The following is a 19,563-nucleotide window of genomic DNA, read 5'->3' as shown; positions in this document are numbered from 1 at the left end:
AGCAAAAGCAGAATATTCTGTATCTTACAGATCCGATGTTTAATAGAATAGCTTTTATTGAAAATCAATATTCTTGCTGTAGACAGCAATGAAAACTTAACCCTCTTTTGGCTCAAGAAGCAACTCACTTTAAGAAATAAACTATTTATTTTCAGTACAGAAATCATCTCACTGATCCAGATCAGCTTGTACTGATCTTGGATAATTTATGCATTTCACATTAATAATATTCACAGCTGTTAGTTTTTGGGTGTGCAAAATTTACATTTGGTATTTCAGCTCTTATTTACCATTAGTTTAGATTTTTCTTCTAAATGTTTAAATTTCACCTTAATTTTGAATTTAGCTTGTTCCCTGTTATAAGAATGACTGCAACTCTTAGTTGGGCAATACCTCCTCCCTTTCAGTTTTATTTTCATTTGTAACAGAAAATAACTAAACAAACGAACAACAGTGATTGAAACAATCTATTGCCAGCTGACATTGAAACTAAAAATACCCCATTAACTCTGTTTGAAACATATACATTAATAGGTTTCTAAATGAAATGGATAGTTATATGGCATGCATTCAAATGCTAAGCGGGCAGTGAGCTCTTCAAACCACTGGCTGAAACATGGAGAAAGTTTGTCCTTCTAGTCTAGCAGTATAAGCCTCTTAGCCACCATAACACATCGCAGAATCCATGTTTGTTATCCATCGGCTAGTTGGGCAATACCTAGGACCAATCAAAAAGTCACAAAAATGTGGCAAGCTTTCAAGTTCTTCACGATGCTTCATCAGGCAAGATATTACATGAAACAGGTTGCCATGACACTCCCTCAGGCAGGTGTCATCATCATGAGGTCACAATGGCCACTGTCTCCTCTTCAGGCAAGCAGCATCAGTAGGGAAGACACATAGTTCGCTTCATTTGCTGGCTGGCAGATTCAACCCCCTCCCTCTCCACAGATGCAGTGTATGTGGTGTACACAGAGTCACCCAGAGGGAGGTGGGCATAATCTCTCTTTGTCTCACTGTGGAGGGCAGCAGCAGCAGTGTGTGGGAAGAGTGGCCACCAGCCCCTCTCTCAGTGAAAGGGGCAACTCCATATGGGCAGAGGAAAGGAGGAGACTCGAACATCCCGAGAGTTAGCGGGTAGCGGACACTGTCGGAGCAAGTTGCTTTGTTGGAGCTCTCCATGGTGCTGCCTTGTGGGCTTCTTTTCAAGGTTAAGTTGGAGAAGTTGATAGGTCTGTTCTGGCTTTTCTAGGCCACTATGGCTGCAGACTTCTGAATACCAGTGGCTGGGAACTGTAGGAGGGGAGATTGCTCTTGTGCTCAACTCCTGCTTGCAGGCTACCCATCAGCTGCTTGGCCACTGTGAAAATAGGATGTTGTACTAGATGGGCCATTAGCCTGAACCAGCAGGCTCTTCTCCTATTGTTAAATGTACATCTGGTGCATATTATTGCATAGTTATGTTTCTCTCTCATTATCTTCCTTCTCCTACTGCTCTTCTGCTCCTTCTTTAGAAGCTATCTCATGCTCTGAAAGAAAGTATGGCTCAGGCTCTGAAGTGCAACTTCACACAAGTTAACACATGCTATTGCATGTAATGGCCTCTATAGTATGCATTGTATACATACGATTGTGTATCATCTGACCCGTCTACTGCAATTATTAAGTTTGCAGATGACACCACCATAATGGGTTTAATAACAGGTGGAGACGAATCAGCATATAGAGGGGAGGTCCCAAAGATATCTACATGGTGCCTAGGGAACAACTTGCACCTTAATATCAGAAAGACAAAGGAGATGGTGTTGGACTTTCGGTGGAAGAGGAGAGAACTAGCCCTGCTGTACATCAGGAAGGGCTGTGTGGAGAGAGTCTCTTCCTTTAAGGGTCTCAGTGAAGACCTTTCTTGGAAAATCAATACAACCCAGATGGTTAAGAAAGTCCAACAGAGACTCCATCTCCTCAGAGTATTGTGGAAGAACGATGTCAATCAACATTTGATGATCTCCTTCTACCGGTCAACAACAGAAAGTGTCCTTTCATACTGCATCATGGTGTGGTACGCTGGTTTGACATCAACTGATAGGAAGTGCCTACGGAGGGTGGTGAATACAGCACAAGATATCATGGGCTGTCCCGTGAATCTGCTGGATGAAATAGCAGAAGAACGTTGCCTCAGGAGAGTGAGGCAAATTCTCAGTGATGATTCACACCCTGGCTGGCACTTTCTTGATCTCCTGCCCTCAGGCAGAAGATATAGAAGCATGATTAGTCGCACCAACAGAGTAAAGAACAGCTTCTATCCGTGGGCTGTTAGGCTGCTGAATGAAAAGATAACAACAGAGCAACTGACTTTCGGGTTTGGTGGGTATGCGTTAGTAAACGAGGGGAATTAAGGCTAAGAGAGCTGAGTGGGGAGTGCTTGCGTAATCTCACTGTATACAAGTTGTACAAGTGACAATAAAGTGTGTGTATATATAATCGATGGGCTTGGACTGAAGTCCATGGGCATTGTGTTTTTAAACTGTGGCTATTTATGCACTGTAACTAGTACATAGACATGAGTAGGATTGTAATCTCTACATAAACAAACACATTAGTTAATTGAGGCCCATTGATGTCTTTCAATTGAGTTCAATAGGCTTTTAATGAATACCAGCATGATGTTTTGGTAGAAAGGGACCAATTTTTATCATATTGGTTAAAAATAAACATGAAAAGATGCATAGGTTGACTAACTTCTTCAGTCTGCCCGAACCCAAAGTGGAAGACTCATTCTGACATCATAAGCGTGGGCCATATTCCATCTTGAACGTGCGGGCAAATTTCACTCCTCATCAAGAAATGTTGGCAAAGGTCTCAGTCTGGGTTTAGGAGGATCAGCGCCAAGCGGTGTTTGCTGTTTGATACTGGATTAAGCATTTCAGAGCTGAGTCGGGGAAACCAAACGAGGCTCCACAACCCAAACCACAGCACTGATATTTTGATTTGAATAAAACTTTCAAAGCACAGCATCATCACCCACTCATTATTTTGTATATTTTCTCTTTCACACTTTTTTCTTTTTAAAAACAAAACAAAAAAAACCCATACCCATTCCCACTGTCTTCCCCACATACTTTCAGAGGCAAATATCATCAGTCGGCAATTATAAGATTATTTGCCCTGCATACAAGGATTTTGTTAGTGTGATGTTTTTCATCTGGTATGTCTTTGTCTGTTACTTTCCTCGTGGGCTGTTCTGCTGAATAAAGGCAGACATTACTCAGAATGAGAATGGAGACTGTCTCTGTTACTCTTCACTGAGGCTTTATTTAAAATGCATGCTTTGCCAGTGAAGTTTGCATGGGCCTTTTATTCCTGCATCAGCTCTAGCCCTTCAGATGTATATTTGTTACACGGCAGTAATGCCTGTTAAAAAAAAATAAAAATCCATTGGTTTGCCACAGGCATTAACATTGCATTTTCAATCAACTATGAAACAGAAGGAAGGCATCCAGGATACATAATGCATAATAAATCTGCTTTTTGCTTGAACTGATCTGGTTGTTCTACAGATTTAAAGGCAGAATTATAAAAATTATAGAAGGTTTCTTCTTCTTCTTAATGTCAACTAATTAGGTTAGATATTGAAATAACATAAAAACTTATGTTATGATCCTAAGAACAAGCACTTCTCATTAAATTTGGTTTTAGAGGAACAGTGCTCTCTTCTCCCATGGGCCCCTGTCTTGATTAGTTAGTTAGTGATGTGTTTTCTTACATTTAGAGCCCAACCTTCCTCCCACAAGATAGTTCAGAGGGACTAACAATGTAAAATATAACAACAACAACAACAACAACAACAACAACCACAACAACAATAATTTATTCCCCGTCCATCTGGGCGGCTTCCAGCAAAATATTAAAATACAGTAATTCATCAAATATTGCAAGCTTCCCTAAACAGGGCTGCCTTCTTATGTCTTCTAAAAGTCAGATAGCTGTTTATTTCTTTGACACCTGAAGGGAGGGTGTTCCACAGGGCAGGTGCCACTACCTAGAAGGCCCTCTGTCTGGTTCTCTGTAACCTCATTTCTCACAGTGAGGGAACCACCAGAAGGCCCTCAGAGCTGGACCTCAGTGCCTGGGCTGAATGATGGAGGTGGAGATGCTCCTTCAATAAAGTATAGCCAATCAAACCCACATTCAAATTGCAGCAGTAAAATATGCAGGGATCTATAGTATGTAAAATGAACCATGGAAAGAGAAGAAGGGTAAGTCACTGTTATTTTAAGGATGTAAAAATGAGTACTTTAAATTGTAAAATAGAAAATTTAATAAAAAACAGATAGATGATAGATAGATAGATAGATAGATAGATAGATAGATAGATAGATGATAGATAGATAGATAGATAGACAGATAGATATAATAGCAACCATTAGAATAGTTTCATTTAAGCTAACCATAATGAATCATTCACAAAACCTTTGTCTCACTGGATACATCAGATCAAAATACTATAATGAAAAATCTAAAGTAGCTATTGTATATCAAGAGCCATCATTTCTTAGAGGGTTTTCTTAATGATCAAAGCAGGCTGTCACATGATAATCATAGTCATCACATGAGAAACATTCGCAAAATTTGTGCCCAAGCAATCTGTGGCTCCTTTGCACAAACATTTGTGTGGTACTTCTTCTGTCTGCCGCCAAGTGCAACTCACACTGTGTCCCAGAGGTGCCTCCATTTCCATGGCAATCGCTATTAATAGTTTGCCTTTCAATTTGTTAAGCATGAGGGATCTATAAAAGGGAAAGCTATTAATACAGCAGGGAATTTTCCCACAGTAAAAAGAAATCAAAGTTGAGCTTCATTCGTAAGACTGCTGTAAATGAAGAACTTGTTTCCGCCTTACCTCTATTGAGCTGTTTTATATAAGGCTGTGGTTTGTATATTTGCTGCAGGGAATTAGAGTACATCGCTACGTCATAGGATCGCAATGCCCTTTACCCTACAACAACAGCCCACTTACATCTTGGCATGCCTTAATAAACACCTTGGGCTGGAGTGGAGCAGGTTATCATCCTTCTCTCTCTCTCTTTTTAATGATACAGCAAGAAAAAGAAAAAAAGAGAAAACACAAATATAGAATTACACACAGGAATAACAATAAACACAAAATTTTCTTAACAAACTATAAAACATAAGTTGGCCTTAACACTATAGACCTGACCTCCCGTCTATTTCTTATTTCAATTTCTTATTACTTATTGCCAATACACACTTTTATCATCATTTAACTTTTTCTTAATATATCTTAACTCTTATGGCTAACTTGCAACTATTACTGAAGTTCCTCAAACAGAGTTTAAACTACTATATTTATATTTCAAATATTCTTTGAAAACCTCCCATTTTGAGACAAATTCAGGTTATCGTCCTTCTCATGGTGTAGAATGATTCAGTCACATTTATTTACACATACAGCTTCGTGAATGGGATTGTTGTATTTGGGGAGGGGCCACCCTGCCTTAGCTTTGCCAATACTTAGCAAGCATATCAAATGTAGCAATTTGGATCTTTGCAATCAATTGCATGTGCCTTTTCATGCAAGGTCATCATGGAGGCTGAGGTTGTCCTCTAGTATTGACCCTCTATTGAATTCAACAGGACTTACTCCCATGTGGAAATATCAAAAGCTGACCAGAAACTGTTCGTGTATGCTACTACAGCAGCTGGAACTTTATTAGCCCAAAAATGGAAACAGCAAGAATTACCGACAGTAGAGGAATGGCAGATGAAGATGATGGACTATGCAGAATTGGCAAAGCTGACAGGGGAAATCCGAAACCAGAGTGACCAAGTGTTCCAGGGAAAATGGAGTAAATTTATTAAATATATAGATAATCATTGTAAACATATAAAGACACTAGCTGGACTGCGGTAAAGTTCACAATGTTAAAGAGAGGAAACTTTCTGCTTGTGCTTTAAGTTTTAAATCATGTAAGTTAAATGTAGAAGTTAGACGGTATAAATGTGTGGTTCTAAGACGTGTTTTATAAAAACCAGATGACGGAACGGAGGGAAGTCAAAAGCCCGGCAGAGCTAAAAATGTGTGAAAGGTGATACAATGTTATTGTAAAAAAAAAGAAAATTAATAAAAAATATTATTTAAAAAAGGACTTACTCCCAAGTAAATGGGGTTAAGATTTCTGCCCAAATACTGATGGGGAAGAGATTCAGTTCAGTTCACATTTAAAGGCAAACCTACCAAAACACACTTCCTGAACCGATATGCAAAACAAAATGCAGCCAGTGTTCGAAATTCGCATTTCTTTGAATTTTGCAATGCAGTTCCCTGGCCAGGTAATATGAGCGAAAATGCATATATTAGGATAGAGTGTGCATAAAAATGCATGTGCTCATGAAAACAACATACAAAATGCTTTGTATTTGAGAAAATATTTGCAATCAATGCACGTAGTAGCAGAATAAATTTAATGAGGACTTTCGAAAAAGCCTTTTCGCAAACTGATGGGTGAAATGGAATACTTCATTGAAGACTGGGGTAAGGGGAAACTGAGATGCCAAAACTGAAGATTTCCCCATCCCTCATCTCCAGTTAAGTGGTTCTTGGGTAATATGACAAGGAAAAAGCTTTCCCTGAGATCTTGTAGTTCTGCTGCCAGTTGGAATTAGAATAACTGGTCTTTTGAGGGGCCAACAGTTTGACTCAACAGAAGGCTGCTATGTATGTTTTTGTTAGGATGTTAAGATACAATTATCAGGGCTTTTATGTTTTTATCCAGCTCAGAAAAATCTTTATTTGCATTAGCCTCTAGCCATCATAATAAAATGAAATGAAATGAAATGAAATGTACTGAAGATAGAGGTAAAAACGTAACTATACAAAATACATTGGGAGGTTTACAACAATAATCAAATTATAGATCTTATTCTAATTGCCCCCGCTAAAAACCTTGCAATTTTTCCTGTCACCTGGTCATCTTGATCTGCTCACAGCCTTTCTCAAGCTGTGGGTCCCCAGATGTTGTTGAACTACAACTCCCATCACCCCTAGCTAGCAAGGCCAGAGCTCAGGGATGATGGGAGTTGTAGACCAGCAACATCTGGGGACCTACAGCTTGAGAACCACTGTGCTAGAAGAAAGGACACAGTAGCAATGTTTGAGTGACCCGGCATGGACAATAACAGAGGGGTAATGACATCACCTTGCCAACAAAAGTCCGTATAGTTAAAGCTATGGTTTTCCCAGTAGTGATGTATGGAAGTGAGAGCTGGACCATAAAGAAGGCCGAAGAATTGATGCTTTTGAATTATGGTGCTGGAGGAGACTCTTGAGAGTCCCATGGATTGCAAGAAGATCAAACCTATCCATTCTTAAGGAAATCAGCCCTGAGTGCTCACTAGAAGGACAGATCGTGAAGTTGAGGCTCCAATACTTTGGCCACCTCATGAGAAGAGAAGACTCCCTGGAAAAGACCCTGATGTTGGGAGTCAGCATACAGTTTCCTGGTCATGTGGCCAGCATGACTAAGCCGTTTCTGGTGAACCAGAGCAGCGCACGGAAATGCCGTTTACCTTCCTGCTGGACCGGTACCTATTTATCTACTTGCACTTTGATGTGCTTTCGAACTGCTAGGTTGGCAGGAGCAGGGACCGAGCAACAGGAGCTCACTCTGTCGCGGGGATTTGAACTGCCGACCTTCTGATCGCCAAGTCCTAGGCTCTGTGGTTTAACTCACATCACCACCCGCATCTCTAAAGGGATCCTTACTATATCATTATCATTATGGGTTCTGTTCCCTTTGATTTGTTTCAGTGTTCTGAGTGGAATTGTACTAAGGACTGGGGAAGCTCTTTCACAGAGAACTCCATCAGCAACTTCCTAGGAAAGGTGTGGGAATTAAAAACAGGCGTGGACCCACTTCCCTATCAGAACAGCAACACTAAACTGTTTGCCTACAAAATCAGTAAACTGATAAGGCAGCTTCACCCCAAGCAGGTGAACTCAATTATGGAGAGTATATAAATGTGTCATGTGATTATTAACTTGCTTGTAAATAAATAAATAAATCAGTAGGAGCTAGCATTAATTTGCATATTCAAATAGGAGGAGCTACACTTATTTCCTTGTTTAGGAGTGTGTTGATTAAGGCAAGCTTTTATTTACCTCAGAATACAAACTGATATTTTATGACCTTCAGGTATATCCACTTCAAATTTAGTAACTACTGTTGCTGCTGTTTGCAGTCATACATTCAGTGGCCACTGCAACACACACCCACACACTTCAAACATGGCAGTGGTGGAACATCAGTTTTGTGTGCAAAATGTCCCAGATTCAATTCCTGGCATCTTCAGATAGGGCTGGGAAATACTTCTGCCTGAAACACTGGCATGTCGCTACCAGTCAGTATAGTCAAAACCCTTGCATATTGTTGCCTATGTTTTGGCTGATGACTGCTATTGATTTCTGCTGGATTCACTGGTTCCTGTTCCTGTGCATGAACTGGAGATGCCAGAGACTGAGGCTGGGTACTTCAGCATACCAAACATGTGAGCTACAGGTCCTGCCTACTGGATTAATCATGTAATACAGTGGTACCTCGGGTTACATACGCTTCAGGTTACAGGCGCTTCAGGTTACAGACTCCGCTAACCCAGAAATAGTACCTTGTGTTAAGAACTTTGCTTCAGGATGAGAACAGAAATCGTGCTCTGGCGCGTGGCAGCAGCAAGAGGCCCCATTAGCTAAAGTGGTACCTCAGGTTAAGAACAGTTTCAGGTTAAGAATGGACCTCCGGAACGAATTAAGTACCATATTTTTTGCACCATAACACTCACTTTTTTCCTCCTAGAAAGTAAGGGGAAATGTCTGTGCATGTTACGGAGCGAATGCCTGCAGGTGGCGGGGGGGGGATTTGCTGCAGTCGTGAGCAGAGGATCCATGGTTCCCCTTCCTTCCCTCCTCCATGGTTACAAAGCATGGATCCACATGGATCCTCAGGATTTTTGCATTGGGCTACTCCAAACTCACTGTCAGATCACATGTCTGTGGCCACAGCATGCACCACAAAAATCATATATCCACTATTTCGTTTAGAATATTTTTTTCCTTGTTTTCCTCCTATAAAAACTATGTGTGTGTTATGGTTTGGTGCGTGTTATAGAGCGAAAAATACGGTACTTAATCCGAGGTACCACTGTAATAATAATAATAATAAATTTTATTTATATCCCCACCCTCCCCAGCCCAGACGGGCGTCTAACACCCGATATAAAAACAATTGATTGAAATACAACTTAAAAAACAAGATTGAAATACAACATTAAAACATTAAAATGCAGCCTCATTTCGGTGGAAACTCAAATCAAAAACTTTTTGAGGGATGAAAACGTCAAGTCTTCACCAAGGCTAACTATCCAGACTGGTCCTACATAGGCCAGGAAAAAAAGCCAGGGAAGTCCCCAAATAGGAGTTCCATCACAGAAGGAGAAAGGAAAAAAGAAAGAGGGGGAGGGAATCAAATTGATTCCAAGCCAAAGGCCAGGCAGAACAATTCTGTCTTACAGGTCCTGCGGAAAGAAATCAGATCCTGCAGGGCACTGGTCTCATGAGACAGACAGTTCCACCAGGCCGGAGCCAGTGTTGAAAAGGCCCTGGCTCTGGTTGAGGCTAATCTGACTTCCTTAGGGCCCGGGACCTCCAGGGTGTTGCTATTTATGGACCTTAAGGTCCTCCGTGGGGCATACCGGGAGAGGCAGTCCCGTAGGTACGAGGGTCCTAGGCCATGATATATAGTCCCCATGGATCTCAGATGAGGAACCAGGGCTTCAGTGCTAGGTCTGAGTTCTAAAAGTTCTCATTCAGTGATGGCTGCTGTATTGGGTGGGAAATCATCCAGTCATTTGCACAAGGAACAAGAGCTGGGTGGCTGCAGTGGAGCAGCTGCAGCAAATATCCATTTGGGGGAGGACGGCAAGAGAGAACAAAAACAAAGATGGGAACATCTCTGCCCCATTCCCTTGGGGGAACCACCATTCAGAATATAATATTTCAAACATGGCTTGCCTGTGAAAAAAATGTGAGAAGATTTCAAAGATTAACAACTATTTTAAAAATTGCCCACCAGGATTGGAATACAATTAAAACTCTTTCTGCTTTGAATTCCCGTGGTTTAAATTAGGAAACTATTGTATTCTTTCTTGCAGTTTTTGTGTCAAGTTCCATTTTACTAGATTTGGGGGTAGTAAATAAATGTCATCGTGGTTTTCAGAATAATAAATGCTTCATGAGAACACAATTATGATTATGATCCAAGAAGATATATTGCTTTATTCCGTGGAAACTAATCTTGATGCTTTTGATTATTGTTCTCAACCTGATTTTAAATTAAGTATGAAATGCAGTTTTCCCACCGAGCTTGGAACAATGACAGGATTTGTGTGTGCAGACACACAAGTGTCTGCACAACATTGCCAAGATATTTACCATATTTAAATCAAAATTATGATCATGTTGACTCAGTTAAGTTTACTGTGCTTGAGAGCATAAGTGTCAAACAGAGAAAGAAAGCATACAGAGTGGCAAAAATTGTATGGCTTGACATAAAAAGGTAAAGGGACCCCTGACCATTAGGTCCAGTCGTGACCGACTCTTGGGGTTGCGGCGCTCATCTCGCTTTACTGGCCGAGGGAGCCGGCGCACAGCTTCCAGGTCATGTGGCCAGCATGACTAAGCCGCTTCTGGTGAACCAGAGCAGCGCACGGAAACGCCGTTTACCTTCCCACCAGAGCGGTACCTATTTATCTACTTGCACTTTGACGTGCTTTCGAACTGCTAGGTTGGCAGGAGCAGGGACCAAGCAATGGGAGCTCACCTCGTTGCGGGGATTCGAACTGCCGACCTTCTGATTAGCAAGTCTGAGGCTCTGTGGTTTAACCCACAGTGCCATGGAACCCATGACATTATTTTATAGGAGTGAGTAACTTGGTGAGCCCCCATTTCACAAAAACTACACACATTTGAAGGAGTCCTCTCTTTTGGTGTTTTTCGAGGGATTGCTGGAAAGGGTCACAAAGAGTGTTTGTTTTATGGCCTCTGCTTCTCCAGGATTGGCCATCTGAATTGTATTGGAAACACTGTCTTGGCTCCAAATAGTTTAAGCCCCACCTTGGCTCTGAGCCCAGGCATAGGAGTTCTTGCAAATGATCCCAGCTGCTTCACCATCACACATCCAAGGAAGTGTTACAGGAGGCCTGCCCAGTCACACCCCAGTCCCAACCCTACTAGCTTTAGTTGATGATCTAGGGATTTCTCTGAAGAAAGGATGGAGACCTGTGGTCCTCCAGGTTATGGTGGGCTCCAACCTCCACCAGCCCCAGTCACCGTGGCCAACAGTCATGAATGTTGGGAGCTGTAGCCCAGTAATATAAGGAAATCAGCCCCGAGTGCTCACTGGAAGGACAGATCCTGAAGCTGAGGCTCCAATACTTTGGTCCCCTCATGAGAAGAGAAGACTCCCTGGAAAAGACCCTGATGTTGGGAAAGATGGAGGGCACAAGGAGAAGGGGACGACAGAGGACGAGATGGTTGGATAGTGTTCTCGAAGCTACCAGCATGAGTTTGACTAAACTGCGGGAGGCAGTGGAAGACAGAAGTGCCTGGCGTGCTCTGGTCCATGGGGTCCCGAAGAGTCAGACACGACTAAATGACTAAACAACAACAACAATATATGGACAACTACAGGTTACTCATCCCTGCCATAAGGGGTCCTGCTGTACAGATGGTCCTCTTCACCCTCCAAATGTCATCTCATGTTACTCACAAACTGTTAGTAACCCTACAACCTGTTCTTCTCTTAACCTTTAATGTTGCTGCCAGGTGTAATCTGGTTGACTGTGTACTGAGACAACAATTACCAGTGAAGGGTCACTGCTACAAGTACACAGTACGACATAGATCAGTCAATATTTTCACACCCAGAACTCCTAACCAAAGCATGCATTTCTTAATTTTTAAATCATATGTTGTCATGGTGGCAGTGCTATTGGCGCCACCCATATTAAATTAGGTTGCAACCTCATAGTGCATCCATATTCACCTATTGAAGACCAATGGTAGAGGTGAAAGAGCCTTCATCCATATGGTTTATGCAGGTTGGGGTGTGTGGGAGAACCTTGTTGTTGTTGTTTAGTCTGACTCTTCGTGACCCCATGGACCAGAGCACGCTAGGCACTCCTGTCTTCCACTGCCTCCTGCAGTTTGGTCAAACTCATGCTGGTAGCTTCGAGAACACTATCCAACCATCTCGTCCTTTGTCGTCCCCTTCTCCTTGTGCCCTCAGTCTTTCCCAACATCAGGGTCTTTTCTAGGGAGTCTTCTCTTCTCATGAGGTGGCCAAAGTGTTGGAGTCTCAGCTTCAGGATCTGTCCTTCCAGTGAGCACTCAGGGCTGATTTCCTTCAGAATGGATAAGTTTGATCTTCTTGCACTCCACGGGACTCTCAAGAGTCTCCTCCAGCACCATAATTCAAAAGAACCTACGTGGTCCTATACTGAAATCAGGGATAGAGGGTTGTGTTGCACTCAGTCAGATTGAGCTGGAGAGGCAGAGTTCCATCTTAAATTCTTAAATCTCCCATTGGTCCAGATGCATGAAGCAGGCACACCTGCCTCTTGATGACCATTGTGCAGGAACTCTCTCCTAGTGGCCATGTCTAAGGCACACAGCATAAGAACTGAGGAACGAACATTACAGCTGATCTTGTACAGAATGGAATTAGCGTGAATGCGTCTAAGGGGAGGGAAGGTTGGAGTCAGCATATTGGGGGGATTTAAAAGTTCATTTGCTCAAAAGAAGGACTAAAAGGGTGATGTGCATAGGATGTTGTGTACTTCTTCAAACCTTGTAGCGAAGATCCAGTGTTTCTTTCATTCTTGACACTAAAGCTGACCACTCTGTGTCACACAAATGTTAAGTTAAAAAAAAAACACCAGCTCAACAGCTGCTAATAATCAATGAGAATTAGCTGTCTGGAGTTTAATTTGTTGCCATTGCAGGAATTTCTCAGCCAATTAATGATCGGAGGGAGAGGAAGCCACAAGTATTAAAGTCTATCAAATTCAATGGCAAAATTTCTCACTGAATTGAATCTAATTATACAAATTGTTTTGGCATGTTTTCGATAAATACATTTGTATGCCATGTGCCGGTGGTGCTATTTTCCAGAATGAACAATGATTTATATAATGCAGGGATAAGATTCCTTAGGCAGTGACTCATTATTGCACTCTAAACAGTTTCCAGTGGGAACCTTTTCCCCAAGTGGGAAAAAGACCATTCCTTACATGGCTCTGCTTTGGCACCTTTTTTAAAAAAAAGTTATTTTTATTTTAGATCACAATATTTTCTTATTGCCTTTTAAAATCACATGGTTATTTGGTTTTTGTTTTTTCCTAGCTTTTGTTTACACATAACCTAGACAAAGGGGTCATACACACACAAATGAGCTGGTGTGTGTGTGTGTTATCTAAATTGCAAAACTAAACTTTGTACAAAACCTTGCATGTTAATAGTCACTTTGTTGCAGAATATGCAAATGGCACATGTTGCTTCCACTTCTAATTAGGCCATGTGATCTATTGAAATATACTTTGTGAGATATAAGCACCCGTGTTGATAGGACCCAGAAAGGAGAAACAAATGGGTTGCAGCTATTTAAGATCACGAAGTGCCCTTCTTTCCTTGCTTAAAGGTCAGGTAAGATTGGGCCACAAAACACTAAAGCAGCCTTTGTCAGCCTAATGCCCTCCAGATGTTTTGAATGACAACTCCCAGATGTAGACTAAAATATCTGGAGGACATTACAGTAGTGAAGGCTACACTAAACCATGGTTTAGTGTTATGTCCAAAATGAGCCGTTGGGGAGGCTACACATCTGTTCAACCACACTTAGAGTTGGGATAGCAGAAACTATGTGATTTATGCCCTGCTCTGGTCCATCCCTGAGTGCAATGAATGTCCAGAGCCCATTCCCTTTTTGCCAGATTGTGCCCAGCACAGCAAGAGAAGAACTTCCCTTTTCCACTCACTTTTTCGTAAGTTGGTGCATAGACACAGTTTGCTCTTGCCTGAATGACACAGGGATTGGCATGTCTGCAGCCGAACTCATGGACAAGGGCGAACCTTAGAACCCACTAATGTTGTTGAACCACAGTTCCCAACATTCCTGACCATTATTTATTTTATTTATTTATTGAATTTAAATACTGCCCTATACCCAGAGGTCTCAGGGCGGTTTACAGAAAAGATCAAAATATATATACCTGAAGGAGCGTCTCCACCCCGATCGATCAGCCCGGACACTGAGATCCAGTGCTGAGGGCCTTCTGGCAGTTCCCTCATTGCGAGAAGTGAGGTCACAGGGAACCAGACAGAGGGCCTTCTCGGTAGTGGCGCCTGCCCTGTGGAACGCCCTCCCAGCAGATGTCAAGGTAATAAACAACTACCCTATCTGAAGGTTCAGGGAAGTTTTTAATATTTAATGCTGTACTGTTTTTAACACTTGATTGGGAGCCACCCAGGGTGGCTGGGGAAACTCAGCCAGATGGGCGGGGTATAAATAACAATAGATTATTATTATTATTATTATTATTATTATTATTATTATTATTATTATTATTATATAAAATAAAAACAATAACCCAATAACACACCCCCCCTCAAAAGAGCCACATTTTAAAAGGGTATAGGATGTTGATCAGGTCAACTAAGGCCGGTTTAAAAAGGAACGTTTTTGCCTCATGCCTACAGGTGTACAATGAAGGCGCCAGGTGAACTTCCCTGGGGAGAGCATTCCACAGATGGGGAGCCACTGCAGAGAAGGCCCAGTTTCATGTTGCCACCCTCCAGACCTCTCGAGGAGGAGGCACATGAAGAAGGGCCTCAGAAGATGATCTCGGGGTCCAGGGAGGTTCATATGGAAAGAGGCGGTCCTTGAAGTATTGTGGTCCTGAGCCGTTTAAGGCTTTCTGGGTCCAAACCAGCACTTTGAATTGGGCCCAGAAACTAATTGGTAGCCTGTGCAGTCGGACCAGGATCGGTGTAATGTGCTCAAACCGTCTTGCTCCAGTGAGCAACCTGGTTGCTGAATTTTGCACTAGCTGAAGTTTTCAAACCGTCTTCAGAGACAGCCCTATGTATAACGCATTGCAGTAATCTAACCCTGAGGTTTCCAGAGCATAGACAACAGTAGTTAGGCTATCCCTGTCCAGACAGGGGCATAGCCATGCTGGCCATTGTTACCAATCTGTAACAGAGGGGTAAGTGGAAAACTTTTTGCATTTACTGGGGAACACGGAACAATGGAGGGCAATGGGTGTGCTAACTTGAAGAGAAAAAACAGGAACCAGGGGAGCCATAACAAGAAAGGGTTATATCCAGGTTCCCAGGGTCTCTTTGGATCAGTAATCCCCTTCTTCATAATCTTCCAGTCTTTGATGCATAAGGCTTCCTGAGCTTCAGCAACATTCTTGTATCTGCAATAAGAGGAGCCACAAGTATAGGATATAAGAAGCTACCATATACCAGTTGGACCATTAGCCTATCTTGCCCAGTATTGTCTACACTGATTGGCCGTGACTCTGCAGGGTTTCAGGCTGAGGTGTCTCCTAGCCATACCTGGAGGTGCTAGGAATTGAACCTGGGAGCTTGTTTATGCAGAACAGATGATTTGCCACTATGCTATGATGAGCAATCAGAGGTTCTTTCAGTCAACAGTAGTCACTACTATGCTCAGATACAGTGGTACCTCGGGTTAAGTACTTAATTCGTTCCAGAGGTCCGTACTTAACCTGAAACTGTTCTTAACCTGAAGCACCACTTTAGCTAATGGGGCCTCCTGCTGCTGCCGCGACGGCAGAGCCCGATTTCTGTTCTCATCCTGAAGCAAAGCACTATTTCTGGGTTAGCGGAGTCTGTAACCTGAAGCGTATGTAACCTGAGGTAATAATAAATAATAATATTTTTTTATTTATATACCGCCCTCCCCAGCCGAAGCCGGGCTCAGGGCGGCTAACAACAATAAAATAATACAACATTCTAAAATCATTTCATTATAAAATTAATTCAAATCAAATTAATGGCAAGCATTGGGCTAGAGTTCTGTGAAGATTGCCAAAGGAAGGAGTCAGGCTGTGCCCTGGCCAAAGGCGTGGTGGAACAGCTCTGTCTTGCAGGCCCTGCGGAAAGATGTCAAGTCCCACAGGGCCCTAGTCTCTTGTGACAGAGTGTTCCACCAGATTGGAGCCACAGCTGAAAAAGCCCTGGCTCTGGTTGAGGCCAGCCTAACCTCTCTGTGGCCTGGGACTTCCAAGATGTTTTTGTTTGAAGACCGTAAGTTCTTCTGTGGGACATACCAGGAGAGGCGGTCCCGTAGGTATGAGGGTCCTAGGCCATATAGGGCTTTAAAGGTTAAAACCAGCATCTTAAACCTGATCCTGTACTCCACTGGGAGCCAGTGCCCCGTAAGGAGTCTCACCGCGGCATTCTGCATCCGCTGGAGTTTCTGGGTCAGTCTCAAGGGCAGCCCCACGTAGAGCAAGTTACAATAATCCAGTCTGGAGGTGACCCTCACATGGATCACAGTGGCTAGGTCAGGGCGAGAGAGGTAAGGAGCCAACTGCTTAGCTTGGCGGAGATGAAAAAATGCCACCTTTGTTATAGCTGCAATCTGCGCCTCCATGGAAAGGGAGCTGTCGAAGATTACACCCAAACTCTTAACGGACAGTGCTGGCACTAATTGCGCCCCCGCAATTACAGGTACCACTGTAATTGCATCTGTCTTAAATGTAAAGAGCAATTCCAAGATTTATCCAGGAGCACCTTCTTTGGGGAGACCATTAGGCCCCTAACAAATGCACATCAGAAGCTTTCCCCACAATTGATGAGTAAGTTTTCTCTTGCTGAATTCTGCCCTGACAGACACAGGAGCCCTGTAGGGCTGGGGGTTGAGAGGGAGCAGTATCCCTACATGATTGCTAACTTCATAGTTTAATTACAACTGGCTCACTAGTCCTGATTTGTTTTATTTATATATAAATGAAGCCCATGCCTTAAGATTTTCCATCTGCTCCCATTAAAAGAAAACCACTGTAGGCAAAGTGATGGTGGTTTCCTTCCCACTTTTTTATACCTATTAATTATATTTGGCTTTGGTTTGAAAACAAGATGTAAAGTTGATACTAATCAGGTGAACTTGCCTTTATAATTATGGTCTATTGGTTAAATGCAAGTGTGTGTAATCCTGCTCAAACATCTGATGTGGCTTGTTAGCAGCCCTTTTTTAAATTCTTCTAAATGGGCAAGTTGAACGGGCAGAAGGATTTCTGTGCCTTAGTGAGCAAACAAAAGTCCAAGCTCCCTTCTTCATTCCTAACCCAAGAAATGACTTCATCCCTATTCTCTGGAATGGAAGTGAACTGTTGTGTTTTTAAGCACCCATTTGTTGTTGTTTAGTCATTTAGTTGTGTCCGACTCTTCGTGACCCCATGGACCAGAGCACTCCAGGCACTCCTGTCTTCCACTGCCTCCCACAGTTTGGTCAAACTCATGCTGGTAGCTTCGAGATCACTGTCCAACCATCTCGTCCTCGTTCCTCCCCTTCTCCTTATGCCCTCCATCTTTCCCAACATCAGGGTCTTTTCCAGGGAGTCTTCTCTTCTCATGAGGTGGCCAAAGTATTGGAGCCTCAGCTTCTGGATCTGTCCTTCCAGTGAGCACTCAGGTCTGATTTCCTTCAGAATGGATAGGTTTGATCTTCTTGCAGTCCATGGGACTCTCAAGAGTCTCCTCCAGCACCATAATTCAAAAGCATCAATTCTTCGGCGATCAGCCTTCTTTATGGTCCAGCTCTCACTTCCATACATCACTACTGGGAAAACCATAGCTTTAACTATACGGACCTTTGTTGGCAAGGAGATATCTCTGCACCCATACACCTACCTAACTCCAATCAAGGTCTCCATACAGTGTAAAGCTCCTATAAAGGATTTTGTGACTCTCCCAGTGATGTTTTGGGATTCCAACCGCTGCTGAGGATAGGACCCAAACCAATGGATCCAAGTTACAAGAAAGGTGATTCTAACCAAGCACCAGGAAGAACTTTCTGACAGTAAATGCTGTGTGATAGTGGAATAGACTACCTTGAGAGGTGGTGGACTCTCTTTCCTTGAACGTTTTTTTTTAGAAGAGGTTGAATGGCTATCTGCCATGTATGATCTAATTGAGATTCCTGCATTTCAGCAGGTTGGACTAGATAATTCTCAGGGTTCCTTCCAGCTCTTCAATTCTATGATTCTAGGTGGGCAATGCAACTATCACAGGGATTTATTGATTGTGCAGCGATGGCCAACAGTGAACAATACTCAGCTTAATAAAAGCAATGTCTTCAAATTTTATTCATGTTTAATTCTTCTTTTCCACTGAGATTACAGTTAGTAATCAGCACTCTTATTCCCTCCTTTAAAAAGTCAATCATTAACATTTTCTTGCAATTAGTTTGCTATTATTGAAGTAGTAATAGGTATTAAGATCTAAAATGAACAAACCTATATGAAACCAACTTTGCATGGGCATCTTATGCCCCTTAATAGTGTCCCCTAGCAGTGTCGCTTTATTACAATTTTTATGAATTTTCTTGCAACTTCTTTAGACATTTCTACGTGCAACAGGGAGATCTGATTTCTTTTGCTGATTTGACACTTTGAACCTTTGCAATGTTTATTTGCAGTACTTGTGATTCTCCGGGAGAAATCTTTCGCTGCTTTTGTGGCAAGCAGCTAAAAATGACAAAGGGTGCTTCTAGACTGCCACCGTTTTCACTATACAGTGGTACCTAAGGTTACAGATGCTTCAGGTTACAGACGCTTCAAGTTACAGACTCCGCTAACCCAGAAATATTACCTCGGGTTAAGAACTTTGCTTCAGGATGAGAACAGAAATCGTGCGGCGGCAGCGGGAGGCCCCATTAACTAAAGTGGTACCTCAGGTTAAGAACAGTTTCAGGTTAAGAACGTACCTCCAGAATTAATGAAGTTCTTAACCCAAGGTACCCTGTATATGTTTTTATATGCATTGGAAGCCGTCCAAAGTAGTTGGGACAACCCAGCCAAGTGGGTGAGGTAATAATAATAATAATAATAATAATAATAATAATAATAATAATTACTATTATCACACACCAGCCAATTCATGTAGTGCCATCTAGGCCGTCTTTACCATATGCGCCCCAGGGGTGCAAAGATCTGCCCAGCGCCCCCAAATTTAGTGCCGCCCACGTCTACACCCAAGATATACTTCTCTGCAGTTGCAGGTGAGGCCATGGCGGCATCGGCAGCGTCATGCTCTTCCGAGTCTCATTGCCATCGCCTCTCAAGAACCGGGTGCCCGAGCTCCACAAAGGCATGCAGCTTCACATCTGGGTGCTTTTAAATGCTCCCCAGGAGGAGGAGGAAGAAGAAGAGGGACGCAGCAGCTGCACCAATAGCAGGCGA

General features: G+C 42.6%; 1 long non-coding RNA gene across 1 annotated transcript in view; it reads right to left on the bottom strand.

Annotated features, from left to right (window-relative positions):
- Positions 1-19,563, bottom strand: part of LOC309528323 — a 57,938-nt gene that overhangs the window by 22,571 nt on the left and 15,804 nt on the right. Inside the window, exon 2 of the long non-coding RNA XR_014217661.1 lies at positions 719-1,002. This is a non-coding gene — a long non-coding RNA (uncharacterized lncRNA). The remainder of the gene's footprint in view (positions 1-718; positions 1,003-19,563) is intronic.

Source organism: Podarcis vaucheri, assembly GCF_965113315.1.
Source record: "Podarcis vaucheri genome assembly, chromosome: 3".
Lineage (NCBI taxonomy): Eukaryota > Metazoa > Chordata > Lepidosauria > Squamata > Lacertidae > Podarcis > Podarcis vaucheri.
The sequence above is the reverse complement of the archived record's forward strand: the minus strand, read 5'-3'. Positions and strand labels throughout refer to the sequence as shown.